Source organism: Lissotriton vulgaris, chromosome 5 (assembly GCF_964263255.1).
Source record: "Lissotriton vulgaris chromosome 5, aLisVul1.2, whole genome shotgun sequence".
Classification (NCBI taxonomy): domain Eukaryota; kingdom Metazoa; phylum Chordata; class Amphibia; order Caudata; family Salamandridae; genus Lissotriton; species Lissotriton vulgaris.
This window is the reverse complement of record NC_141693.1, coordinates 1,935,857,128-1,935,884,856: the sequence shown is the minus strand read 5'-3', so window position 1 is coordinate 1,935,884,856 and position 27,729 is coordinate 1,935,857,128. Positions and strand designations below refer to the sequence as shown.

General features: G+C 47.8%; 1 protein-coding gene across 1 annotated transcript in view; it reads right to left on the bottom strand.

Annotated features, from left to right (window-relative positions):
• Nucleotides 1–27,729, bottom strand: part of LOC147717797 (zinc finger and BTB domain-containing protein 12-like) — a 71,188-nt gene that overhangs the window by 20,205 nt on the left and 23,254 nt on the right. The gene's annotated exons all lie outside the window — the stretch shown is intronic.

Sequence of the window (27,729 nt, the reverse complement as noted above, 5' to 3'; positions counted from 1 at the left end):
CGTGTCTCTTCCCGATGTCGTACGACACACAACTGGTATATGGCAGCGGTTTGTGGAGAAGGTCTTAACAAGGGCACCCTTTCATAGGGAGCTCCGACCTGGATACTAGCCCCCTTCATAGATATGGGAAAATACATGTAATTTCAAACTTGGAGGGAGGGTGGGTGTGAAGTTCTTGCCGATCTTTTTCCCAACGAGACCTTCATCACTTACAAGCAGGTAGAGGAAAACTTTGGCCTTGGACAGGGCCAATTCCTACACTTCTGGGGAATTCAGGATGTGGTGAAGGTCACCTGGCCTCAGTATCCAGACATCCCACCACTGACGCACACTTTAGATTTCATACTTTCCTGCGGTGCCGGTCACATATTGATTTCACTCTTGTACAAAGCGATGAAGCAGGACTCATCCAACCCCCCCAGTAACGCCGTGTCGGAGGGCCTGGGAGAGGGACCTTGCAACCCAACTAGAAGAGACACAGTGGGCACGCATAGGCTCCCTTGCACGCTCAGTTTCATGGAACGCCAGGTTTAAGTTGAAGCATTTTAACACCGCACTTATTTGACCCCGGTGTCCCTGAGACACATCTCTGGTGACGGGGAGATGGCTGCCCCAGATGTGCCGTAGAGAATGCGGGCTTCCTACACTTGGCAGGGGACTGTCCACTGGTCCGGCAGTTCTGGTTGGAGGTGGGGGGTAGGTCTGTGGCAGCTACTGGCCTTCAGATGACGCCTGAACCCTTGTATTGCTTGCTGGTACTGGTACGGAAACCTAAGAAAAAGAAGCTCCCATATAAACTGTTACATTTAAAGCTAGCGTTAGCTAGGCGTAGGGTAGATATAACTTGGATCTGGCAAAGGGCCCCAGAAGTGCCCATATGGCTCAAAGACGAGCGTGAGTGGTCCCTAGCTGAGGAGGTCCACATGAAACTCACCAGAGGGGACGAGAAGTTGCAAGAGGATATACTAGCCTGGCGGGCCATGTGTGTCTCTGGGTTGGCAGAGGGTACTTTTCTGCACAAAATGTAATTGACAGCGAGGAGAGCGATTTGGAGATAGTCGGTAGACCCAAACAAGACAGGGAGGGGGAAGGTTGACCCTGATAATGTATGCTTTGGCCTTCAGTAAAGTGCCCTGATTTCTTCCTCACTATGATATGAATACAAATGATTTTTTCCTTTCCCTATTGTATCTTTCCCTCCCAGATGCTACCTATTGACCTGTACTCCATTAATATTGTCTACGATATGCCTGCATATGCTGATTTAATGCCAAATGGTTTTCTTTTTGTATTTGCATTTTGTAAATTGAAAAATAAAGTTAAAAAAAAAAAACTAAACCCTAAAATTTCCCTTACCATCCAAAATCCCATAACCACCCTAACTCCTAAAAATTTCCCTGCCACACAAAATACCACACCCACCCTAAACCCCAAAAATACCCTTACCAGCCAAAAACCCATACCCACCCTACAAATATCCTTGCAGCCAAAAACCCATACCCACCCTAAACCCTAAAATACCCTTGCCAGCCAAAAGCCCATACCCATCCTAAACTCTAACAATACTCTTGCCAGCCAAAAGCCCATACCCATCCTAAACTCTAACAAAACTCTTGCCAGCTAAAAGCTCATCCTAAACCCTAATAATACCCATGGCAGTCAAAACTCCATACCCACCCTAAACCCTAAAAATACCTTTGCCGACCAAAAACCCATGCCCACCATAAGCCCTAAAAACATCCTTGTCAACCAAAAATCTGTAACCACTCTAAACTCCTAAAATACCCATGCCAAGCAAAGACCCACACCCACCCAAAACTCTAAAATCGCCTATGCCTCAACACACAAACACACACACACATACCTATATAACACTTACCTGTGGAATACTTAAATTTGTAAAGGGATAGTTCTGGGAAAAATATACATGGCAAAGGCATGTGTGGTAAAGATGCATGCGTGGTAAAGACACGTACGTTGAAATGCCTGCGTTGTAATGGTATATGTGGTTCCGACCGAGTTGTAAATGCGGTTTCTTCCACTGCAGATATGGAGTTTACTACAAAAACAATATGAAGAATGTGTGAATTGATCTCAGCCTCTGGTTGGAGCTGAAATCCAGACCATTGTTTTTACCCGACGTGCCATACTAGACTTATGCAAATCAGTCTTGGTCCTTCTCCAAAGGGCAAAAAACACGATTGACTAGGATGCAGCCCCAAGTAAATGCTAGTGGCTAAAATTAATTAGGCATTCCACTCATCACTTTTTTGTATTGTCTACTGTGATTTCAAAACTGCAATGGGTATGCCTCGACGGGGGTATTGTGCTCACACTGCCAATTAAACCAAGTTGCACCAGACTGAAAAGGCCCAAACTGGCTTTAAGTTGCTGGTATTCTGGTTCAGTCAAGAATTGGTAAGGTAGTTCAGGTTAGACTTTTCCTATTAGAAAAGCATTGAAGCTGATTTAAATATGGCTGGGTATAAATCGGAGGAGGCATAGTAAAAACTTTTTACAAAAAGACTATAAGACTGGGGTGCTGGCCAGAGTAATTAGCAGTGGCTGAGATTAATCAAATAATTTTACCCATCACTTTTTGGTATTCCCAAATGTGTCAACAATGACTAGAGATAGAACTGAAACACCGCCAAGGGCAACTTTAACATCAAAATAGCTCAATCATTCCCAACCTCATCATCAAAGTCCTGAAACAGAAGTACAATCAGAGCACAGTCATGTTCAAACTCATTATCAATTATCTACGTAAGGTGAAACTTTACTCCAGTCCTGTTCTAACAATCAATCAATCAATGACTTGAGACACGCACAGTATTTTGTAAATCCAGTTCAACTCCACCATCAATTACCTAAGAGAAGAGACATTATCCACATTCTCTTCAGCTGCTTCTATAATCATTTGAGATAGGTGAAATAATCATCCAATCTAGTTATACCTCACCATCAAAGATCAGAGGAAGAAGTAGAACCTCAACCCAACATAGCTCAACATCCCAATTAATGACCTGAGACAGCTAAAACGTTTGCCCAATCCTGTTCAGAAACACCATCAATGATCAAAGGAAAAAGTGCAACAGTTGCAAAACAGTTGGGCTTCACTGTCAATAACAACAGACCTTTAAAACATTCCTTAATCCTGATAAAACTCAACAATGACATCAAGAAAGCAGAAACCTTGGTCCATTTCTATTCAAACTCACCAGGAATGGCTTAAACAGCGATGCAACCATGGACGAGATGTGGCCCAATATTGTTGCATCACCTTATCAACTACATGAGAGAGCTGCTACCTCAGCCCAGCCCTTTTCAGGTACACGGTTAAGGAATCAAGAATGAAATTAATACAGCGTTGTTAGTAAGCAATCCATCTCAGGGTCACATGCTGCAGATTGCCTACAGCCTAGTTGCATCGACATATATCAACATTCAGATTAAACAGACTCAGGCTGAAAAAGCTGAGTTGTGAAGGCCAAACATTATATCCGGTAACATGTCTGCTGCCTCATTGCATTGGCGATGTGCTCTACAGTGTGAGCCAAAGCACGACACTGCTGCCCGGCCATGGCAGAGACTCTAAAGGTGGCAAAGGTAAGCGAGTCTTTGATAAGGATCTCAGTACCGTTGCTATTGTAGGTAGATTTGTTTAGATGTTTTCCAAACTGGCCCTATTTTGTCAAAGCATTTATACATAATACAGGGGTGTTCGGATTTGCTGCAATTCTTGACTTCAAACCAATACAGCATGTTTCTATCTGCAGCGATAAAATGCATCTTGGGAAGGCCATCAGCCTTGTTCATTCCTACATGAAGTGCAACCATTAGCTCAAAATAAACCTTTTATTCTATTTATAAGACGATAAATCAAGGTAGCTCCACCGGGCATCTGTCAAAATGCAAGGGCTATCGTAAATTCAGTGTAAACCTCAACTGGATTAGCCTCTCCAAAAAGAAACGCCATAGACAAGCATATATGCTCAGAAAGAAATAGCTGTAAAAACAAAAGGCCTGTTCTAGAGTAAAATTCTAATTAGGGTTGATATTTTTCGCTTTTAACCGAGCCTAAAATTTACAGAAAAACACGTAAAGTAGGGTGTCTTGGGCTGCAACCATTATCCTCTGACAAACATCTCAGTGGGTGGAGAGAACTGGGGTAATCCAGTTTAGAACAAACTATGGATCTAAACAATATGGGCCCCATTATGATGTCGGGCGGATTGCCCCCGCCAGGCTGGCGGTGGCTACCGCCAGCCTGGCGGGGCAATCCGTCCAACATCCACGCTCGTTCCCCCCTGCTCGTTCCCCCCTGCCATATTAGTATGGTGGGGAGGACCTCGCGAACGGCAAGACCGTCCGCCGCTTTTCCACCCCGGTCGCCTTGGGGCCGGGGCAGAAAAGGAATAATATGGTGGCGGTGTCTATTAGACACCGCCAGCCATATTACGATGGGCCTGGGCAGGTGCCTTTCCGTGGCAGCATGCGGTCTTCACTTTGGGGGACCCCTGCGGGCCCCCGAAGTGAAGGAGGGGTGAGGGGTGCACACGGGGGGTACCTGTGGTACCCCCCTGCATTTGCATATACAATGCGGTAGGCACCGCGCGGTGCCTGCCGCATTGTGTATGCAAATGCATACATGCATTTATGGCATTGTGGCGTGCGGTGCAGAGAGCACCGCCCGCCACAATGTTATAAATGCAGGATGCGGCCGCCACTGTGGTGGCCGCATCCTAATTCCACCCACGGGACCCCTGCCCTTATGGCAGGGGGTCCCTAGTCCCGATAGGATGGCGGGCGGACTAAGTCCGCCCCTCATCCTAATGACCCCCTATGTGCCCAAATTATTTTACGGCTGTCCTTATCATGTTTTAACTTGTCAAACTCAATCGATCCTGTCCATGAAAAATCTGCTGATATTGTGAAAGAGAAGAAAAAATGGCTTTTAGGCTGCATCACATGGAAATGGTAGCATTAATTACCAGGTTTGACAGCAAGCCTATACACGTCCCTATAATTACTCCTGTCTCTGGCAACAAAAGGCTACCTTTGTAGTGTGCCCTTTGCTGTGATTGGCATTCAGGCGATGGCTACCAATTGGGGCTTAGCTTTTGAGAGTGCGGAGGTACAAAATATTCTGGATGAAAACCCTAGTCTGCTAGATAGCGTTCCGGCTCCACCTCAGGTAACAAATAACGATGATGGTTGGAGCAAAGTCTTAATCCTAAAAAAATCCCACTCTAGAACATCTGTCCATGGTATGATCATGGCACAATACCTTCGAGGCAATTGTGCACCCTCAGGCCTCATGGTCAATAACGCACCACGCCTATTTCTTGATGATAAAGAATTTCTCAAGGATTGGTCAATGATAGCCTGGAGGTGCACAAGGGACTGGTTAGTCCTGATTATTAAAACCGCAAAAAGAGTGGCGGATACAATATTAATTGAAATTCAGGTACTTGAGGGCCAGATAAAAACCACTCTAAAAAGTGGATTATTCAAAAAAGGACAAGATGATACCGATAAGAGTAATAAAGACTTCAAGGAATCTATTTTATTCACGAAACTAGAGAAGTTTAAGAAAGACCTAGCGAAATTTTCCATGGAGAAAGTATATCCATACACTAGCGACACGTATACAGCGCCTACATTCAATCGAGGTGGCAAAAAGGGTGGCTCTACTTATGGCACATCAAGTTCAGATGGAGCCTCTAGTGATTCAGACACATCACAAACTGGACCTTCTAACCAAACCCCTAGGGGCCGAGGAAATAGAAGAAATTGGAGAAACCAGCCGCAGAACTTTAACAACTTCCAACCGTGGTGGCCAGTCAACCCTTGGATGATGGGACCAAATTGCCCTCCCCAGATGGGTCCTCCCTTCTGTCCACCCCAAATGCAACAAGGCCCGGGTGCCTTTCCTTTTTTAGGGTTTGGCCAGAGACGAGGCAGGGGCAGGAGGAGACAAGGAACCATGCCACAACAAGTCCATTGGAACACGGATACGAACACCCCGCCACAATCGAGGATGGACTTAAGCAGCGGGAAGAAAGTCCCACAAGACACTGCAGGGATAAGCAACCAGATAGCCTCGTAATGAACCTCAGTTCTTATGCACTCTCCACCAACGAGGAGCGCCTTTTGAATAAAGGTTTGGGTTTTGTAGCAACCCAGAAAGGTGATCCTTTCCTGGCCCAAATTGAACTAGCCAAGTTCTTTAGAAAAATAAGATTGCACTATTTTTTCTCCAAACCAACAAACTTGGAAACCGCTACTGAAGACAAAAACACTGGACTGAAGAAACCTTCTTCATTCAACCCTCCCAGCGCTGTCTTACCTCCCAAGGTTTTGACTTTTGAAACAGCTGTGGAGAATGATGTCGCACACCTCTACAGAACAGAGATCAAACCCTTCATGAACCTCTCAAGAGATGAACAGCTGGCCTTACGCTTACTATCATCCAATGATAGGATTACTATCAAGCCGGCCGATAAAGGCGGTGCTACTGTTATCTTAGACACTGAGACATATAAAAACGAATGCCTCCGGCAACTGAGTGACCGGAAATCCTACCTACCTCTGAGAGCAGATCCCACAGAAGGATTACAATCCAAAATAAGCACTTTAGTAGAGGAAGCTACTACTGAGGGTTGGATAACATCACAGGAAGGACAGTACCTGGTCACCAAACACCCTACGATTCCGTATTTCTACTGCCTTCCCAAAGTGCACAAACCACAGAGGCCGCCTCCTGGTAGGCCCATAATTTCAGGGATTGGGTAGGTTTTGGAACCACTCTCGACTTTTGTTGATTATTTTCTGAACCCAATAGTTAAGCAATGCCAACATTCCTACAGGACACGAAAGATGTCTTAAGACTCCTTCCAACAATACAGTATAACATCGAAACTGACATCTTAGTATCGTTTGATGTTGAGTCTTTATACACGTCAATCCCGCAAACCGAGACTCTAGAGGTAGTAGGCACATTGTTGGAGCAAAATAACCACCAATCCATTACTCCAACACACTTCATCATGCATTTAGCAGAGATTGCTATGAAAGAGAACTACTTTCGCTTTGAGGATACCATCTATCTGCAAACATCTGGGACCAGCATGGGCAGTGTTTTCGCGCCGAGCCTGGCGAACCTGTACGTCCACAACTTTGAGCAACAAGATGTCCTAGTATCCACCAATCCATACTTACCATCACTACATGTATGGAAACGTTACATTGACGACATCCTGGTGGTGTGGCGTGGCACGGAAGAAGATCAGATGGTTGAATAGTAAGAACACCTACCTCAAGTTCACCATTGAATACAGCAGAACATCGTTGGCCTTTCTGGACCTTAGGCTACATGCTACTCCGACTGGTATTGAATCGGAGTTATATCGCAAGCCAATGGCTAAGAATGCACTATTGCGATATGATAGTTGCCATCCGCGAGCCCTGAGGGACAACTTACCTTTTGGTCAGTTCCTCACGGTTCAGAGAAACTGCTCCAACAAGGAGTCTTTCGAGACCCACTCGACGAATCTGGAGGCCCAACTGAAAGAGAAAAACTATCCCAAGAAAATTATCCGCCAGTCCAAGAAGAGGGCGTCCAACAACAACAGAGAGTCCCTACTGGAAATCCTCCCACCTAAAGAAAAGACCGATCGCATTGCTTTCGTTAACACTTTCAACAGCCGATCTAACCAAGTGCAAAAGATCATAAAAAAACATTGGTCTATCCTGAAAACCGGAGGTGATGACATCGCCTTGCTTATTTTTGCCTACAAGAGAGGACCAAATCTAAAAGACAAGCTAGTCCACACACGCCCACGTAACAAGGAAGTGAGGCAAGTGGGTACCCTATGGGACTTACCACCTGTGGTCGGACACCACCCTTGTGGGACATGCACTGTCTGTCCTCAGACCTGCAAGTCCACCGAGGTCGACATAGGCACCAACCGCCCATGGACACAAAACAAGTTTACGAACTGCAACAGCAGTAATCTTATCTACTTGATAACGTGTCCATGTTCATTACGATACGTGGGCATGACGACCAGGAGAATACGGACGCGCATCCAAGAACACAAAAGTACAGTGCGCTGTCGGAAACAGGCTACTCGCCTAACTGCACATTTTTTGGAGAAGGGACATGGCCCTGAGGACTTCTGCTGGACTGTCCTAGAACAACCGCATATTCCTGATTCATGCGCAGATGTCAGTCGTTTCCTGTTTAAAATTGAACAAAAATGGGTGTACCGCCTGAATAGCGACAAGGAGGGCCTCAATGAGCCAATACCCTGGATGTCCCTCTGATTGGTGCTATGAATAGTGTCACTTCTCTAATTTCTTATCACTCGAAAACATCTAAACGAGTTGGGTTATATGCTAGCTGCCTAATGAATTATTGTCTCTGCTTTAGAAGACAGTCTACCTCTTAACAACCTCCTTAACACCAATGTGTACTAGTAACACATAAGGGAGGGGCTGGCTCCCAATCACACAGACATATATTGCCCGAGCACGGTAGGGTACCTTCATGCGCCATGCTTTTTTCGAACTTCGCATCTTTTTCGAACCCTGGTTTTCAAATTATTATCAAGCGCAATTGCGCCTTGAACTACAAGTCCCATAACTCCTTGCACCACGTGACCGCACCTAGTCACGTGACGCCCTGGGAGCAAAATACGAGTTTACAAAGAAGCTCTGTGATCTATCGCCGGTGCCCCCCCAAGCAGTACTGAGGACTGCCCGGAGACACCGACGGAAAGGTAAGCGTGACATTGCGCTCCTCGCCGCGCTTACTGACAGCCTGCTAATATTCACACGGAGAAGTTACCGCTCTTAAAGGGCTCTCCGTTTTTCTGATACAAAGGTTTTGCATATTACCTGGTAGTAGCAGAGACGATACCCACCTACCAGCACTCTATCACGGCATTTTATCATAGTGCTAACTCGTTTCTGAGTTTCATCGCTAAGCCACGCTGCTCTTGTTTAACCAAACGCATTGGTCACTATATAACTGGCGGACCTACATATGCGCTAACATCTGGTACCAGCCTTCTCTGAGATTGCTATATCACGGCGGGGCATCTACAATTTAACCATCTCACGATGCAATGGAGGTTTCCATTACCTCCTGTCTCCAAGTAAACTCTATTTCCTTTCTCTTAATGAAATCGCGCTGAAAATGATTTATGATTATCTTTAGAGCGGTGCTCCTTTTACCTGCGCTGCAGCCAGGTGGGGTGAAGCCTCTCAACCAACATACATGGGTGAGTGTTTACTAGAGCCTTTGTCCTGGTATGAGTGAACATATTGCAATTACAGTATGTTTTGAAATAGGAACTACTTGAGTAATCATTCATGCTCATTTGTTTCTTTGTTTGTTTGTCTTTCGTTTTGGATCCAATGCCACTATGCATTAACAGTATACGGTTGAGCACGCCTGGGATACCCAGGTGATATTTTTTCATTATTATTCACAAAGCAGTGGTGTATTTCCAACTAGGTCCTGAAGAATGCATTAGAAACTCTGTAAAGTGCGGTTATTATTTAAAACCCGCACTCACACCTGCCTTTTAATCTTAGGGATTGGGAGATATTAATAAATGTCTTTTTTCTACCCAGTTCACCTAATTTTACTATTACCCCTCACTTTTCACTCTAACCACCATACACTGCTTTTTCATTAGCCACTTACATTCTTTTCTGTACTTCCCACATATCACATTTATCGGTCACGGTAACAACTTACTGGCCGTTTTGTCTCCTGGGTAAGGAGAACCCAAATGATGACAATGAGGGCGGTACAGTGTGGCTTCTGATGGGAATTATTTTTCTCCATATACTCTTGAGCCTCGACTAGGCCTGTAGTTACCAACTTTCTCTCACTGGTGTTATTTTGCGTAGTCTTGGTATAGTGATCCAATTTGTCTGACTCACTTATATGTTCTCAGACCCCCAGGTATTAATTGTTGTTGTATACCGTTGTGAAGCTACAGCTATTCAGTCTCAAAATCAGCAGAGAATTACCAAGTTTTGAATGAAAAATAATTCTGAGATCATAAAGAGGTGCAACAAAACCTGCCAATGAAATGGATAGGAAAATCAATATAAGAAATATTTCTAACCTTCGAAAGGTTTTGTATTCACTCCAAATACTAGTAGCATATTTACTTTCCAAAAATGAAAACTTGTAATGACACTTTAATCACAGAAAAACATCAATACAATGAAAATAGTCGGTCCATATTGTGCAAGCCATCGATTGATCACTGCAATGCTTAGAGATATATACGAATGGGCTAAATGGGCCTCTAATATGTAAGGCATCTCTCGGGCATCGGAATGCTATCTGCATAAGTCTGACCAAGTTTTATGCAAATTAAAATTAAAATATTTTTTAAAGTAAAATTGGACTACAAAACTACTTTCCAGGTAATTGAGATGAAAAGCCCGCTTCTCAAATAATATGAAATATAAAATAGAGAGATGGAACAGCAAGCCGCAAGAGAAGTGTGGCTAGTTCAAGTTCAAGTTCTGGTATTTATAGAGCGCACTACTCACCCAGAGGGTCTCAAGGCAGACCCTTAGGCAGAGGTCCGACCCGGGACCAAGGTTCAATTCCCGATGCGGCAGGGTCTTGGTCTCAATGTCCACGGACTCGATAATTCTCGCCTCGGTGCCTACTCTAATCATGGGTCCCACTCTGCAACTCTGGGCAATAGCTTGCTTAATCTCCACAACGACCCCGAAAGCGCTGGGATGCCTGGCTTCACCTTGGGGGTGCCCAGTAGGGGGCATCTCACAGGGAAAGCCAGGAAGGGTTCCACAGCGGTATACAGCGCCAGGATGCCTGAAAGGTGATAGTGCGCTTTACAAGTATACATACATTTACATTTACAATATACGCATAAGGTGGAGAAGAAAAAAGTCTGACAAAAGTGAAGGTCACGGTAAAATATTCACTGGTCAATGTGACTTTTTGCAAATTTTACAGGTAAAGAAGTAGTTTCGATCCAGATCCGGCAACAAACATTTGGAAACGAAGGAGATACAGTCGCTGCAACTTGGCAATAAAACATATGCATTTAAAAGAGTATTTATAAGAAGCGCAGTTTTACAGAGTTTGCTTTATGCTGTTCACAGAACAATGTTAACATATACCTTCAAGTACCACTAAGATGTAACGGATGTAGACAACAGCGGAGAGACCTGCTGTTTGAGTCTTAACCCGTTTAGCGCGTCGAACATTCCGCCCCAGTGCGGACGTTCGATCGCGCTAACGGTATTCGGACGTCCAACGGTCGTGCGCAGCACCAGCGAGGTAGTGCACGCGACAACCGTTGGACGTTCGAAGCACGGAAGGGGTTAAAATATCTAGGTCTTTACTGAAAACAGTAAGGTGGGTGCAGTATGCATTAATTGTTGGTTGTTTATTAAGCGGATGATACACGGCACGCTAGTACACAAAATTGCTTGCAACACAATACGTTTTGTCTATGTAGTTAATGTCACGTGAACCGCAGGAGACCCGGGAGAGGGTGGGGGAAATGCGTGTACTGTCATAGAACGTTAGGGGTCTCAATGATTACCGTAAGCTTAGGAAGATCCTTAATTACCTCAATAGGCAGAATGTTGATTTGGCTCTCCTACAGGAGACGCACCTGCCACAAGCGAGCCCCATGCTGAGGTCCAGAGGGCAACATCAACTCGGCGGGATTCACTACGCATGCCAGGGAGGTACCAAACTGGATGAATCCCAGGTCATCACTCAAACTTACATTGCTTCAAGACACGGATGGCAGGTATGTTGTGTCTAAATGCCGGGGTCGAGGACTGGAGCTTCTCGTTATTAGTATATACGGACCCAACTATGACTGCCCTGAATTCTTCGGAGATATTGCTAGGATTATCGCCCAATATGGAGACTCCAAGATCCTGTGGCGGGGGGTACTTTAATTTGGTTAGGGACCCGGACATGGATAGATCAGCGGGCCCTCCTAGAAGCCCAGTGGCGGCTGCGAGAAAGTTGGAGGAAGTTCTGGTGTTTTTGGAGTTGTGTGACGTGTGGCGAACGAGGAGTAGAGTGAGAAGGGGTTATACACATTATTCGGCGTACCACAACATACACACATGTATTGATTATTGGATGGTCTCTACTACACTAATAAATCTGGTACGACAGTGCGCGGTATTGCCGTGCACGCTCTCGGACCACTCACCGCTGCTGCTGGTATTGGAGCCCCCTGGTAGGCATCTGCCGCCATTTATGTGGAGGTTCCCTCCTTATTCCTTATTGGATCCAGTATTTAGGGAGGAGATGGCTGACGCCATTGAAACCTTTTTTGACACCAATATTGGTTCAGTAGATAGTTTCCAAACTGTCTGGGAGACGTTGAAGGTGTACATTAGGGGGGTTGCAATGGCTAAGCACTGGAGAGTGCTTAAGGCTATCCGAAAAACACTAACTGAACTGGAAGGTAAATTAAAAAATCTAGAGCTGCGGCGGCTCGTTGAGGGAGATGAGACTTTAGATGGGGAAATTAAGTCAGTGCTGGAGGAAAAGGAAAATAAAAAGAATGTGTGAATTGATCTCAGCCTCTGGTTGGAGCTGCAATCCAGACCATAATTTTTCACCGTCGTGCCATACTAGACGTCTGCAAATCAGTCTTGGTCCTACTCCATTGGGCGAAAACCACGATTGACTAGGTTGCAGCCCCAAGTAACTGCTAGTGGCTAAGATTAATTAGGCATTCCACTCATCACTTTTTTGTATTGTCTACTGTGATCTCAAAACTGCAATGGGTATGCCTCGACGGGGGTATTGTGATCACTCTGCCACTGAAACCAAGTTGCATCCGACTGAAAAGGCCCAAACTGGCTTTAAGTTGCTGGTGTTCTGGTTCAGGCAAGAATTGACTTGGTAGTTCAGGTTAGACTTTTCCTATTAGAAAAGCATTAAAGCTGATTTACATATGGCTGGGGATAATCGGAGGAGACATAGTAAAAACTTTTTACAAAAAGACAATAAGACTGGGGTTTTGGCCAGAGTAATTAGCAGTGGCTAAGATTAATCAAATACTTTTATCCATCACTTTTTGGTATTCCCAAATGTGTCAACAATGACCACAGATAGAACTGAAACTCAACACCGCCAAGGCCAACTTTAACATCAAAATAGCTCAATCATGTTCAACTTCATCATCAAAGTCCTGAAACAGAAGTACAATCAGAGCACAGTCATGGTCAAACTCATTATCAATTATCTACGTAAGGTGAAACTTTACTCCAGTCCTGTTCTAACAATCAATCAATCAATGACTTGAGACACGCACAGTATTTTGTAAATCCAGTTCAACTCCACCATCAATTACCTAAGAGAAGAGACATTATCCACATTCTCTTCAGCTGCTTCTATAATCATTTGAGATAGGTGAAATAATCATCCAATCTAGTTATACCTCACCATCAAAGATCAGAGGAAGAAGTAGAACCTCAACCCAACATAGCGCAACATCCCAATTAACCCCTTCACTGCGGCGGCTATTCCGCCGCAGTGCTAAGGGGGCGGGGCGTCCGCGCGGCGGCCGCATGCTGGTGACGGAACCGCTCCGTCACCAGCGTCGGTGGCGCTGTGCTTATGACGGAGCGGTTCCGTCACGGCCCGCCCCGCTCAATAGAACGCTCAGCGCAGGCGCGGAATTCGCGCCGCGCATGAGCAGCGAGCGGGCCATGACGGAACCGCTCCGTCATCAGCACAGCGCCACCGCAGCTGATGACGGAGCGGTTCCGTCATCAGCAGACAAGGGGTTAATGACCTGAGACAGCTAAAACGTTTGCCCAATCTTGTTCAGAAACACCATCAATGATCAAAGGAAAAAGTGCAACAGTTGCAAAACAGTTGGGCTTCACTGCCAATAACAACAGACCTTAAAACATTCCTTAATCCTGATAAAACTCAACAATGCCCTCAAGAAAGCAGAAACCTTGGTCCATTTCTATTCAAACTCACCATGAATGGCGTAAACAGCGATGCAACCATGGATGAGATGTGGCACAATATTGTTGCATCACCTTATCAACGAGATGAGAGAGCTGCTACCTCAGCCCAGCCCTTTTCAGGTACGCGGTTAAGGAATCAAGAATGAAATTAATACAGCGTAGTTAGTAAGCAATCCATCTCAGGGTCACATGCTGCAGATTGCCTACAGCCTAGTTGCATCGTGGAGAAGTGTGGCTCACTGGTTAGAGCGGCAGACTCTGAAGCATAGATCAGGCCGGGGACCAGGGTTCAAGTCCCGACGCGGCAGGGTCTTGGGCTCAATGTCCGCAGACACGATAATTCTCGCCTCAGCGCCTACTCTAATCATGGGTCCCACGCTGCAACTCTGGGCAATAGCTTGTTTAATCTCCACAACGGCCCCTACAACACTGGGATGCTTGGCTTCACCTTAGGGGTGCCCAGGAGGGGCATCTCACAGGGAGAGCCAGGAAGGGTTCCACAGCGTTATACAGCGCCAGCGTTGGGGCAGCTGTGCGCTTTACAAAATACACTACATTTACATTTACATCGACATATATCAACACTCAGATTAAACAGCCTCAGGGTGAAAAAGCTGAGTTGTCAAGGCCAAACATTATATCCGGTAACAGGTCTGCTGCCTCATTGCCATTGGCGATGTGCTCTAAAGTGTGAGCCAAAGCACAACACTGCTGCCCGGCCATGGCAGAGACTCTAAAGGTGGCAAAGGTAAGCGAGTCTTTGATAAGGATCTCAGTACCGTTGCTATTGTAGGTAGATTTGTTTAGATGTTTTCCAAACTGGCCCTATTTTGTCAAAACATTTATACATAATACAGGAGTGTTCGGATTTGCTCCAATTCTTGACTACAAACCAATACAGCATGTTTCTATCTGCAGCGATAAAATGCATCTTGGGAAGACCAGCAGCCTTGTTCATTCCTACATTAAGTGCAACCATTAGCTCAAAATAAACCTTGTATTCTATTTATAAGATGATAAATCATAAAGGCACAATTAAAAATAAAGTACATCAGCAATAAAAACTATTTGGACAACTTAATTGATTAGAAACAGTAAAATCTTACATAAATAAATAACACTTTACAGAGCTGCAATGGACTTGTATTCCAGTGTTGAGAAATTAGCAACGTCAACGGTGTCTCCTTCAGTGCCCAATCACCTTCCGATTTCGTAGGCACTTTTGTAAAAATCGCGGCATTTTTACAAAAGGGCTGATTTTGCGGGCACATTTGTAAAAATTGCAGATCGCGGCATTTTTACAAAAGTGACAATTTCGCGGCAAAACGCGAAATCGCAAAATCCTGGAGGGTCTGATTAGGGACTGTTTTAACATCAGGCCGTTAATTCAAATTCGTTATATCCCCATTAACAATTATTTGTTTGTATCCTTCTTTTGTACCCTTAATTTTTTCTTGTTTTTGTTCCGTGATATTGTCTCTCACAGAAGATTTTAAATTTACTAGGAAGTCCTGCTTATTTGCAATAGTAAGGCACTCTTTATCACTTTTTATTGGTTTAGCATCTTCATGTAAGCATATATTACTTGATTGTGTATATGAATATTTATTACTTTGGAGGGATTTATTCAAACTTGCAATTGGATCTTGTGAAAGAGACATTGCTCCTTCCATGACCCAGTGAAACCATTAGTGGCATAAGGAAAATTAAAGGCATCCACGAGCTCAGAAAGAGGTACAACCTCAGTCAAATCCTGCAGCCTCACAATGACCTGAGACCTCAGTCCAATCCTCTTTGACCTCACACTGACCTGATAGAGACACAACCCCAAATCCTGAGAATGTCTCACTGACCTGAGGTATATGCGGCCTTAGCAATCCTTCCCCACTAAATTAGAGACTAGAGACAGGTGTAACTTAATTATTGGTCCCTTCGCCGTCAACAATGACATATCATCAGAGTGTGTCCTTACCCGGACCTTGTTGAACCTCCTATCAGATCTGGGTTAAAGGTGCAACCTCATTCATGCCCCTTCATTCTGTTCCAGCATCAATAACCTTCGACAGAGGTGCAACCTCAGCCCAGCCCAAGTTAACCTCCACACCAATGCATTGCCTACATTGCAGCAGTAGGTACTACATCAATGTGTGTCCTACTGATCAACGAACTTCTTAAATTGTAACCCCCAGTTTCCCCTATTCTTTTGTTCTCCCTAGAATCCTACAGTTTCCCTCACCAGTCACATCCACTTACTTGCACCCCATCATTGATAGTGCAGTTGCTTTACAGCTAGATTTTTGCTACATAAATTTACGTGGCTGCTGCAGTGGTTTATTTTTATGGTCGTTCTGCCAGATTCATGGGTGGTTTCTACATAAGGGTCTTGGATTGGGTATTTGTCCAAATATAGGCGCTTTGCCTAAACCAAGTGCCTAAAACCTATTCTATCTGATTGCAGTTAGAAGTCTCTGATTCTTTACATTAGAATGATCCACAGGCATCAGACTGGATCCGGATATTTTTCCAGGACAGTATCCCATGTGGTGGCGTCCTTCGGCTTCGCTTGGTTTTGTCAGTGTCGTTCACAATGGAAGTGACTTGGCGGTGCCAATATAGACGCCATCCCAGTGTGCTGACATCAGTTCTTTCTTTCCACACCAGTCAGCGCGTATCCTGAGAAAGCTACCCTAGTCACTTTTTGATAAGCCTTTTTTCAACTTTTGTCAAAGTCTTTTGAGAAGGTGTTCTCTTGGTGCTCCAGGAATGTCATCTAGGACGGCCGGTTTCAGACACTGCGGCACCTGTCACTGATCAATGTCGGTGACAGACCCACACCTAGTTTGCCTCTGGTGCCTTGAGCACAGCTACGATGTTAAGACCTGCTTCGACTGTTGAGCGATGGATCCAAAGTTCTTGAGGGAGCGCAGGCTCCTGGCGCTCGACATGTGACGGCATGACAGTCTCAATTCTGGTTGAGGGGAAGGTCCCAGGATCAGTCGCGAAGCCCAAGATCTTAGTCGCACTTGAAGCTGTTAGATCACCCGGGTACATCTTACCACAAGAAGAAAAGTAAGAAGTCGAAGAAGTCTTCGACTTAACCTCGTCTGTCGGCCAACAAGATTAGGGAGCTTCGCCATTTGAGGCCTGGCTCTGCGATTAAGCCGGCGGGTGGGCCAGGTCCATGCTTCCCTGAGTTTCTGGGAGCGACCCCCGCTCAACTCCAAACATTTTATGAGGCCATGCACCTCATATTTGAGCACCCGTTCTTGCCGGCACACCATCGTGCCACACAGGCTCGGAAAGGGCCCTTACTGGTTCCACGCCAGCAGGGCTGGCCGCAACGGCACCAGTCCAGTCCCCTTGGATCCACTGATGGATCCGGACTGGCGCAAGTCATGCTACCTTGACCTTCTCCGGCACCGGTTCCGATGCAGACCCTCCCAGCGCCATCACCATTCTGATCCCTGACACGGAGGGGCGTCATCTGACGATGACTCCGGCGCGGACGGGAGGCATGTCTTTCAGGCTGGGGCCTGAACCCTATTACTATGGGTTAGGACTACGGGAGGATTGAGAGGGATTGCTAGACCCTGAAGAATATCAACCTTTAGATCCAGAAATGGACTGGTGTGAGGACTGTGAGAGGCCAGTGGACTGGACACTTCTCCAGATATTGGCATGCTTTCTCCCACTACCATGGCTACGGAGGTAGGAGCGTTGTGGGTAGGGCGTTGGAGGTCCTGGACCTTAGCCTGTCCTCAGTTGCAGTCAAGACTAAGTGATTCAGCCAGGAGTGACTCCCTCAAAACCACTTCTCCCATATGATGAGGCCTCTACAGATGTCCTGCTTGGGACCTGGTACAACCCCAGAACAGGGTCTCCTGTCTGCCACCAGAAGACCTTAATTTCCGCATACAACACCCTATCCCAGAGGACTTGCTGGTCCAAGCCTCTACCCCAAATGTAAACCCTGGTGCATTTCCTACCGCCCCAGTAGACAGGGAATCCAAGAGGCTGGACACCTTAGTCAAGATGATGTTTTCTTCCACCAGCCTGGTACTGAAGTCTGTAAACACTGTATACCTTTTGGGCTGTTACTCCCATACTCTATGGGAGTCGGTCGCACAGGTGCTGCCGATGGTTCCATAGGAGGTACTAACCTTGCTTTCCTATTCTGTTGTTGATGGAAGAGATGCAGCTAAGTTTACAATCTGATGTGGACTGACCATTGACTCGCTGGGCAGGGCAGTTTCCTCACCAGTGGCACTACAGTGCCATGTCTGGCTGAGAACAATTGGATGTCCAAGCATCTCTTATGGACAATGCCCTTTTATGGGTCCGGTCTCTTCAGTGATGAGGTAGATTCAGCGCTGGAGTGCTTTAAGGCCAGCAGGGCTATGGCCAGGTCCTTGGGCCTTTCCATGGCTCCTCACCATCCACAATCAGAAAACTATCCTTTCGGGCCACATAAGGTGTATCCACCCACCTCTATAGCCTCCTGGCCACCGCAGCATGCATGCTTCCCAGCCTCAGCGTGGCAGAGGATGCGCTAACCAAAGACCCAGTGGGTAGGGCAGCCAAAGATCGGGCCAGTCAAATTTCCCCAGGTCAGCCGAAGTCTCCAAATCCTTAGAGTCTGCCTGTTTACCATCATGGGCACCCAGTGGTAGGCTGGGCACACAGTGGTAGGCAGGTTACGTCATCAGCTTCCCACTGGGGGTCTATAGCATCAGATTGATGGATTCTTCAAATTATCTGATGGGATACTCCATTCCCTTCGTGACTATCCCTCCACCCATGCCACCTGCTTGTGACACGCTGTGGAGGGCCATCTTAACTTGCTCCACCAGGAAGTGACGGCTCTCTTGTCCAAGGGAGCCATAGAGAGGGTGTTGACGCCAGAAGTAGTTTGTGGTTGTCATTTCCTGCTAATTTCTAGTGCCCAAAAAAGGACGGTGGCCTTTGTCCTATTTTAGACCTGCGCGCTCTCAATTTTTTCCTCAAGAAAGAGAAGTTAAAAATGCTTACGTTCGCCTGGTCAGTCTGCCCTGAACCCAGGAGACTGGATGGAAGCATTGGCCTTGCAGGATGCCTACAGGCGTTACCTGCGGTTCACAGTGTGCAGCGAGCAGTTTCAGTCTGCCATGCTCTCCCTTTGGCCCCTGGGACAGATCCCATCCAATCCCGACTTGTCTAAGCGGACAGGAAAAGACGCCCTGCTCAGACCAGGAACTCTGTGGGGGTTTCTCCAACCCGGCTGCTCAATGCAGCTGGGCTGGAGAAAACCTAAGTGTGCATGTGTGGTTTGGTCGGCCTGAGACGGCCGGCAAAACACAAGAGAGTGGAGTGCATCTAGCACTCCTCCTCCCCCTTCCTCGCTCGGCCCCGCCCCTCCCAAGAGCTGGCAAATGCAAAATAAAACGATGCAAGAAAATAATTTTATTTTACATTTGCTGGTTCTGAGCCTGTCAGTGAGGCGACGCTCCTCTGCCATTGCGGAGAAACCGCCACTGGATGGGGTTCGCATGCAATGTGCTGAAATCACGCCTGACTCCCTCTCGGACGCCTCTTTCATCGGAGCTGGACACAGTGCAGTTTTGGGCCTATCCTTCCCAACGGGGAATACAGGATATTCAGGCTATGACACCAATGTTTCAGCCTCTATCCTGGATTTCGGGCAGGCTGACTCCGAAGCAGCTGGGACTTCATGGCCTCCTGCATACTGCTTCCGAAAGATGCTCGCTGGCATATGCGGGCTCTGCAGTCGGACCTGATGTTCCAGTAGGCACAGTCTCAGGGGAGTCTCTCCGACTTGGTCCAGATCTTGGAGGGAACTGCAAAAGATCTGCAGTGGTAGTTACCACCACTGGGTCAGCTACAGACCACTCTCCCTTCCACAACCAGCTATGACAATGGTGACAGATGCAGCACTCCTGGGATGGGGTGGAGATCATAGGTCTGGTATCCGGTAGAATCCAGACTCCACATCAACCATCAGGAGCTCCGGGAGGATCTTCTGTCGCAGCAGGGGAGGGTTCTCTACCCCAACCGGTCAAAGCTCTACCTTCTTGGAGATTGAGCAGCAACAGCTGACAGCTTTCGACCTAAAGACAGCAATGTTATCTTGACCGCCAGGTATCCCTCCACTAAAACGGTATACACATGTTGTTGGGGCAAGTTTGTGGCATGGTGTGCAAAAAAACAGGTACACCCCTTTGCTGCTGCCCTTTCTCAGGTTCTTCTATTTACTCTTTCCCTTGCACAGCAGGGCTCTGCTTAGGGCAAATTAAATTGCCACCTTTCTGCTATATCAGCCTTTACGTGGTAGCCTGACCCGCCATTCCTCTTCAAATCTCCTATTGTAAATAGATTCTTAAAAAGTTTGCAGCATATGTTTCTTCATTCACCCTTCATCACGGCCCAGTGGGACCTTAATCTAGTCCGGACGTTCCTGGTACCCGCTCGGTTTGAGTCCTTGCACGACTGTCTTCTCAGGCTCCTTCCTGGTGGCAATATGATCTGCCCGAGGGTTGGAGGCTTTAGGCTTTGTCATCCAAGCCTCCATACTTAAACACCTACCCAGACAAGCTGGTTCTACAAACTAGAGCTTCCTTTCTGCCGAAAGTCGTCACTTCCTTTTTATGGATGGCAGCCAATCACCATGCCTACATCTTACGCTCTGCCACGTCACTCTAAAAAGGAGAAGAGACTTTACCGACTGGACCACAAAAAGAACGCTGCCATTCTACCTTGACCGCACTAGAGAGTTCCGGGTGGATGGCCAACTCTTTGTGGGATATGTCAGAGCAAGGAAGAAAAAGGCTGTGCAGAAGTGTGTGGTCTCCTGAGGGAACGTGCTCTGCATTCAAATCTGCTGCGTACTGGCCAAGAAGCAACTCTGTGAGGGCTTGCATGCTCATTTCACCAGAGCCAAGGCTGCAACTACTGCATTAGCATGCGGAGTTCCGGTACATGACATCTGCCAGGCAGCAACGTGGACTTCTCTGCACACGTTCACACAACCACTACTACCTGGATAGTAAGGTTTGTCTGGATGAGCACTTTGCTCGTTTGGTCCTGCAGAACTTTATAGTGCAAATTTGTTCCGTAGATCCACCTCTAGGGAGGTATTGCTTGGGTAGTTATTCAAAAGGTAAGAAATCTGCAGTTCTAAGTCTTTATCAGAAGAACAAGTTACTTACCTTCGGTAATGCTGTATGTGGTAGAGACTATCTAGCCGCAGATTCCTTACTGACCCACCCATCCTCCCCGCTCTGTGAACAGATTTGTAGGATCAAGGCTGTTCCCTTTCAGGGTCCTAGTTTTCCACACCAGTGGTCAGTGTTCTGGTGGCTCCACGTTCCTGACGTGGAAAGTTATGAAAAGAAACTGACTTCAGCATGCTGGGGTGGCAACTATATAGGCACGGCGCACATCACTTCCAGCTTGGATGCCAACACCATGCAGGGTCGAATGATGTCACTTACCGGCGTTCAGGGGTACCGCTCACGAAAAATTTCCGGGTCCTGTCTGACACCTGGGCATAATTCTAAGGTAAGAAATCGGCGACTAGACAGTCTCTACCAGATAAGTCGTTACCAAAGGTAAGTTACTTGTTTTACACTTTTCTGCTGCATTGCTACTGTCAGCAATATACCTAACTTTAAACAGACATTGCAGCCATGTCCCTGTTGATATCTGTAGTACTTAGATGTGCTTGATCCTGGTTCTAGTTAGAACCTCTATGTGTTGCCATAGTACTCGTGCGTGGGGGATTCCATGAATGTCAGTTGGTGCCTGTCGTGAGAGGGGCGGTAGCTCGATGTTCCCACTAAATAAATACTTAAGACTTACCTGCTGTGTCCTGTGATGGTATCCTGTGTCTGGGGGAACCACATCATTTTTGGCAACGAGCGGGCGAGCCACCGTAACATTACAGAAGCAGAAGAGTGTGCTGTCAGACGTCTGCTGACTGAACAGCACATTTGCTGGAATTCCGAATAGCTATATTCACGATTTTCTCTTGGCACCCCTGCTCGAACCTCCTCCAGCGGCTGTATGAATTCCTAAAGAGAAGGTCATTTTTCACTTCTCCCGAGGTTGTTAGAGGTTTCCAGAAAACGTTAAGGAAGAATCTGGTGAGGAGGTCCCCGGGAGGGGATTGTTGTTGAATGCATTTGAAGCTGTTCATCTGTCTGGAATACGTCCGAGTTCCTTTCGGTGTGCCTCTCAATTGAGCTTCTTATCGTGTGCCCAGGTTGCCGTGAGCGTTAGGAGCCTGATCTGCCTGTAACAACGGATGACGCATTGGAATCTTGCAAGGGGATTTGGTGATTCTTCAGCGTCATCAGTCCTCTCAACTCTTCCTGCGTATGGTACAACAATATCATTACTGCTATCAATGATAATCTGAGCTGTGAAGAGAGAGGAGGGACATGACCCAATGACATGTGATGGGGCGAGTTGGGAAGGCCAGAAAAGAAGTGTGACGAGGCTGGTGGAAAGTGGTGGGTGGGGAGAAGATGGAGAAAGAATGCGGGCCGACCAATACGTCCCCGCAGGGAACCCACATAAGAGGGCGGCCCCCTTAGTGCCACAAGATGGCACACGGGGCAGTCCAGTGTTCGCGACCCCTGTATGGGTCCCGCTCGTCACTTCCGGCCGGGTGGGGGCGGGGGAGAGGTATAAATTCCTCCCCCGCCCACCTGGCGGCTTCTTTGTCCCCTCACCCTGTCGTCGTTTGGGTGCCCTCTGGTAGCTCTGTCCAGAGGCCTGGTCTGGCATTGGTGTGCTGTGTTTTCCGCCGTTCGCCAGATTGCTTTCTCCTACGGTGAGTCGGGGTGAATAGGTTGTGTGTCGCCGTATTCATGGCGACGGGACAGCGGTATTTTCGGGGGCATGTGTGCTCGCGTGTGTGGGCCTGCGTTTGATTTGCGTGGGCGCTGGTGCGGGATCCCACGGAGAAGCCTTGGATGGCGAGAAGCAGCTTGCCGCCATGCTTGAGCGAGAGATGTTATTCGTTTCTTTGTGAAGGTGCAGACGGCGCCCTGCACCCCGGGAGGTACACGGGTGTACTGCATTGGCAATGTTCGGGGGCATGTGGGGTCAATTGTGCTGGCCCGCGCTTTTGTATTGAGTGTGCTTTTGAGCCTGAGGCCATGTTTGGCAGGAGGCGACTTGCCGCTCATCTTTGAGCACAAGCATTCAGGGTCGCGTGCTCTTTGATTCCCCCCTCCACCTTGAGGTCCCTACGTCAGCGGTCCCGGGGGGGTTTGTAGGCTTGCCAAACTATTCTTAGCTTCCTGCATAGCTTGGGGAGGGGGTGATCGCGGGTCTGCTGCCCTTGACTTTGCTTCACGGATACAGAACGACTGTTGCGGACTTTTGGTTATGAGCTGTCTGTTACTTTGGCTAGTAAGATTGTGACCGCCGATAGGAACGCTTTTGAGGGTAAGCCTGCGGTGCCCGACTAGTGCTAGGAGGCAGGGTTTGTCTCAGCCTTGCGGGCAGAAGTGCAGCGGTATCCGGGCACCTGTAGGTTGGCACTTCACGATTTGGTGCAGTGTCCAATGATGGACACCACACACTTATCCCCTCAAACCTGTGTGCGTTGATACGGGCACCAGGGTTAATTTGAAAATAACTGTAGTTGTCTGGTTTATGTGGCAGAGTAGGAACCAAGGATGAAGACCACAATGACCACTTGGGGCAAATTAGCAACCAGTGGGGACAGGTAAACGTCAGTGGTCGGAAATCCCCCTGGCTCCTGTGTCCGGGAGCTTGGCAGGGGAGGTGTTGGAGTCTACGCGCAGGAACTCTGCACTATGCGTAAATTCACTGGGCAGAGGAGTCTTGGCCCATTAGACCTGGGTGCTACACGCCAAATTCACAGGGTGTGTTGTGACGGAGGGGTACATCTGCCCAGTATAAGCATGGACCGGTCCTTGCTGGTTAGGGAAGAGGCCCTAGAAATAGCAGGATGTAAGTAGGAATGCCGGCCTTGGTGGGGGGCCCTGGCTGCGACGGTCGCCACACCCAGGGCTGGGTCGGAGTTACAGGGCGATCCAGAGGCGGAAAGGTACTCAGGGGTACCCTCTTCAGGAGCACGAAGGGTGCTGAGGCCTAATATCCCCAGGAAGTCTGTGCGGTGGACCCTGGGGTGCGACGGCGCCCCGCTATCCTACGGGCGGTTGGAAACCTGTACAACCGGGGGTCGCTTGAACGCTCTGTCCCTCGTAGGGGGGGGGGTCGGGTCGTGAGCACGAGGGTGGACCAATGGTTCACCGGAAGTGGGAGTGGCTATCCCTCACCACAACCGCTAAGCAACGATTGGCTAAGGCCACGATGCAAGTTGGCCCTTCAGGTGGTAGGCCGCGAGGGGCGGCTTGCCTTTGGATCGCCTGTAAGATAACCCACCATGTTGGCATATGTGTATGCTAATAAACCTGCAGCAAGTTTTCTCCAACAAAAAAGTTGTCTTGTCTGCTTATTTATGCTTCATGTATGTTGCTGCAAGAGGGCTGGTGTGTGGGCCGATAATTGGCACTATGCGGGCCGACAGATACGTCCCCGCAGGGGACCCTTAAAAGAGGGCGGCCCCCTTAGTGCCACAAGATGGCACAAGGGGCAGCCCAGTGTTCCGCGACCCCTGTACGGGTCCCGCTCGTCACTTCTGGCCGGGTGAGGGGTGCGAGGGAGAGGTATAAATTCCTCCCCCGCCCACCTGGCGGCCTCTTTGTCCCCTCACCCTGTCACCGTTTCCCTCCCTACAGCGTACCTGGCGCTTTCAGGGTGGGTGCGGAAATGTCTTCTAATCTTTTTATTTGTGTTGCAGGCGGAGTTACAGGGCGATCCAGAGGCGGAAAGGTACTCAGGGGTACCCTCTTCAGGAGCACAAAGGGTGCTGAGGCCTAATTTCCCCAGGAAGTCTGTGTGGTGGACTCTGGGGTGCGACAGCGCCCCGCTATCCTACGGGCGGTTGGAAACCTGTACAACTGGGGGTCGCTTGAAAGCTCTGTCCCTCGTAGGGGGGGGGGGGGCGTGAGCAAGAGGGTGGACCAATGGTTCACCGGAAGTGGGAGTGGCTATCTAGCACCACAACCGCTAAGCAACGATTGGCTAAGGCCACGATGCAAGTTGGCCCTTCAGGTGGTAGGCCGCGAGAGGCGGTTTGCCTTTGGATCACCTGTAAGATAACCCACCATGTTGGCATATGTGTATGCTAATAAACCTGCAGCAATTTTTCTCCAACAAAAAAGATGTCTTGTCTGCTTATTTATGCTTCATGTATGTTGCTGCAAGAGGGCTGGTGTGCGGGCCGATATTGGCACTAAGGGTTACGGGAATGGGAGAGACTACTGGAAGAGCACAGAAAATGGGAAAGAGGAGTGAACATTCCAGGCACTATCTAAGTGATAGTTTAGTTTTAAGACTATCACATAAGCTGTATGTTTCCTCTTTATTTCTCCTAAAATACATTTTGCTCAAAGGACTAAAAGACACATATTGGTTGGAAAACTAGCCACCAAATGACAAGCCCAGTCATCAACCTCGGAAGCAGAACTTTTGGCGAAATAGACAGCCAGGGGGTGAAAAGTACCCACATTTGATGTTGTTTTTTGCTAAGGTTGCCAACGTTAATTGCTCTGCCAATTATCCTACTCTTTTTTTAATTAATGTAGAGCAGTATGCACTGTACACAACTTTAGAACGTTGCACAGATCCTACCTCTTTATAATATGCATTCCCCCCACCCCCAGTTCTTTGCAGAGTCTGTGTGTTCTTGTGAGCACACTCTGTGTAATTCAGGCTTTGGAGCGCCCACTGTTCAAAATATGAGAACCACCAATGAAGGATAGGTGCAGGTCAGCAGGGGGCCAAGGTTCGATTATGCGCACCCACACAAGAACCTTCACACCCGCTTGGACGGTGGCAGTTCAATCTTTCCCCAAAGCATGAGGTGAATGGAGAGGAGGGTGAGGTAGAGAGGGGGAAGGTGAAGCACACAGACTAGTGAGAGTAGCAGGAAGTAGAGTGAGGGGGATGGAGGAGGCTGAGGCAGAAAGGCGGAGAACGGTGAGGTAGAGAGAATAGGACTGTGAGCCAGATAGAAGGAGGAGGGTGAGTCGGAAAGACAGATGAGTGTTTCAGACAGATGAGTGAGGCACAGAAAGAGAAGGGTGACGCACAGGAAGAGGATGGCAAGGTAGAGAGTGGAGTGGCAGAGAAAGAGGAGGATGAGGTGGAGGAAAGAGGGTGAGGTGGAGAGGAAAGAGGAGGGTGAGGTGGAGGAAAGAGGAGGGTGAGGTGGAGAGGAAAGGAGGAGGGTGAGGTGGAGAGTAAGGCAAATGCAGCGGGGGGGGGAGGACGGTGAGGTGAGACAGAGGATACTCCCAGCTGTATGTACCCACTGCTAACACTGCAGGCATTAGGACCCGATGCTATCCTTACTAAGAACACTGATACTCCCAGCTGTATGTACCCACTGCTAACACTGCAGGCATTAGGACCCGATGCAATTCTTACTAAGAACACTGATACTCCTAGCTGTATGTACCCACTGCTAACAATGCAGGCGTTAGGACCCGATGCTATCCTTACTACGAACACTGATACTCTCAGCTGTCGGTACCCGCTGCTAACACCGCAGGCGGTAGGACCCCCGATGCTATCCTTACTATGAACACTGATACTCCCAGCTGTATGTACCCACTGCTACCAGGCAGGCGTTTGGACCCCCGATGCGATCCTTACTACGAACACTGATACTCTGAGATGTATGTACCCACTGCTAACACTGCAGGCGTTAGGACCCCTGATGCTATCCTTACTACAAACACTGATACTCTCAGCTGTATGTACCCACTGCTAACAATGCAGGCGTTAGGACCCCTGATGCTATCTTTACTACGAATACTGATACTCCCAGCTGTATGTACTCACAGCTAACACTGCAGGCGTTAGGACCACGAAGCTATCCTTACTACGAACACTGATACTCCCAGCTGTATGTACCCACTGCTGCCAGGCAGGCGTTTGGACCCCCGATGCTATCCTTACTACGAACACTGATACTCTGAGATGTATGTACCCACTGCTAACACCGCAGGCGTTTGGACCCCGATGCTATCCTTACTAAAAACACCGATACTCCCAGCTGTATGTACCCACTGCAAACACTGAGGGCGTTAGGACCCCAATGCTATCCTTAATACGAACACTGATACTCCCAGCTGTATGTACCCACTGCTACCAGGCAGGCGTTTGGACCCCCGATGCGATCCTTGCTACGAACACTGATACTCCCAGCTGTATGTACCCACTGCTGCCAGGCAGGCGTTTGGATCCCCGATGCTATCCTTACTACGAACACTGATACTCTCAGCTGAATGTACCCACTGCTACCACTGCAGGCATTAGGACCCCGATGCTATCCTTACTACGAACACTGATACTCCCAGCTGAATGTACCCACTGCTAACACTGCAGGCGTTAGGACCCGATGCTATCCTTACTACGAACACTGATACTCTGAGATGTATGTACCCACTGCTACCACTGCAGGCATTAGGACCCCGATGCTATCCTTACTACAAACACTGATACTCCCAGCTGAATGTAACCACTGCTAACACTGAGGGCGTTAGGACCCCCGATGCTATCCTTACTACGAACACTGATACTCTCAGCTGAATGTACCCACTGCTA